The following is a 2086-nucleotide window of genomic DNA, read 5'->3' as shown; positions in this document are numbered from 1 at the left end:
CCCCCCCCCCCCCCCCAGCTTTTGCTAGTCAATCATTCTATCAATTCATATTCAATAAGAACCTATTTTTTGTAATTTCAATGTTGGCTAATGATTACAGATGTTTGGTAATCACCGATTGTAATCGACGGAATCATTTGTAATCGGATAATTACATTCTGAGCCCTTGGCAATTACGGTACTCGCATAGATAAGGGTAATCAGTGTAATCTCGGGTAATCAAATACATTTTGTCATCACGGTGTCACCCGATTCACCTGTGAGTAGCCCCTCGAAGAACACCGAAAAAACTACTAAATTTGATGGAAATTCCTACCATTTCATAAGGAAAATTTAGACCCGAATTTTTAACAGCGTAACGTTTTCATGAAATGAATACGAATTAAATTTAACTCAGCCTGTCCGAGCTTAGATCAGATACAGGTCCGATATGGTCAGGATTTCTTGATTATCCGATACTGATCAGAAAAGTACGATCCTAGCATTTTGATCAAGCATGAATCTGAACAAGTGTTACATTTTTGATCAAAAATTGATCAAAATCAGTTTTTACTGATCAGCTCCTTATTGGCACGTGATGTGAGTTTCTATTCGGGTTGACCATCATTTTATATCTGAATAGAAAATTAGGTGCTATTCACATGGATTCGTCACATTGATGGATAGTTTGACGATATTTGGATGGCATTTCAATATTTTACTATTCAACCATAACTTGCTCATTCCATGAAAAAATGAAACTTCTACTACTTCCTTTCTCTCACTTCTCAAACATGAACAACTTAAATAAGACTTGCAGAGATTCCTCCCTGAATCTGCAATAAAAACAACTATCAAGATTTTCCCAGCAGTGATTGAATTCCAACTTTAACGATTCATAAAAAACTATAGGAACAACTGCTTCCCCCCATCCCACCTGCTGATACCAACCATCAATATTGAATAATTGAACTCGACATTCGCACGCAGAATAAATCTTACACAATGCATATTGACATGTGTTACATGCCACTTGAATCCGCCAGTGGATCGTTAAAATCTGCCGCAGAATGTTGCTTCATCTGAGCAATAAAAAATTACGAATGCGAGTGTGACCACGTGTCATGCATCCATCATGTTGACAATTTTGTTGAATACTCATTATTATCAAGTCTTCCTCGCACACCTCTGGCCTTTACCTTTCGATACGGCACACGAGTGCATTGTATAGGAGCATTTTATGGCACAAGTCTAGTGCAAAATTTCTATTTCAGTACAGTACAGTACAGTATTTCAGTACAGTATTTCTATTTACAGATTTCAATCTCGCAATCTTCATCGGTTGTTATTCCGATTGTGCACCGTACATGGAACAAGTATGGTGCCTAATGCGCCTTTCAGTTGATAGAATCGTACGGGTTGTGTCAGTGAACGAGAGCAAGAAAAGAAATACGAGGATAAAAGCTATAAGATGAACTAAATGACGAGGGAGAAAAGATAGTGAAGTCCGTCAGCAGCGCCAATTACCCCGAATAATCGTTCGAGAAAAAATTGCCCGCCAATTTTTTCGGCGTGTAACAAGACAAAAGAAATTGCGACTGGTGATGGAGACAGAAATGACTCGATAATTGCTCGTAGAGGGGGGGAGGCAACAAACCCAATTAAAACGTTTAATCGTGTAATGCAAACCTCAGTAGTTAAAAAAGGCGTTAGGCAAATTTTTGCTTTAATCCAGCGGCTGATGCGACCGAGCAAGCGGCTGAGCGGCTTGATTTAAGGTTATAAAACAATTGAGGGCTGAATAAATTATACGTCTACTCTTTTTGTAGCTCCTCCCTCCTCCTCATCATGGAATACTAGAGTTTGTAAAAATAAATGGCCCTCGAAGTTGTTTGTTAATCCGTACAATGAAGGAAAGATCGTCTCATATTTAACGGGCAGACCAGAGCTAAGCGCATCGGCCTAGATTTTAATTAGTCATAGTGGAGTGACCTCCTGTGTACATTTTTTTTTATCTTTTGTTGAACTTCATGGAACAAAGGTAAAAGAGGCATTCAACTTCTGTCGAAGTTGGGTGAGACTTCGCTAATTACTTGATTACCCAGGA

The sequence above is a fragment of the Diachasma alloeum genome, unplaced genomic scaffold (genome assembly GCF_001412515.2).
Source record: "Diachasma alloeum isolate Michigan unplaced genomic scaffold, Dall2.0 Dall_scaffold_00615, whole genome shotgun sequence".
In the NCBI taxonomy this organism is placed as follows: Eukaryota; Metazoa; Arthropoda; class Insecta; order Hymenoptera; family Braconidae; genus Diachasma; species Diachasma alloeum.
This window is presented reverse-complemented; position numbering follows the sequence as displayed.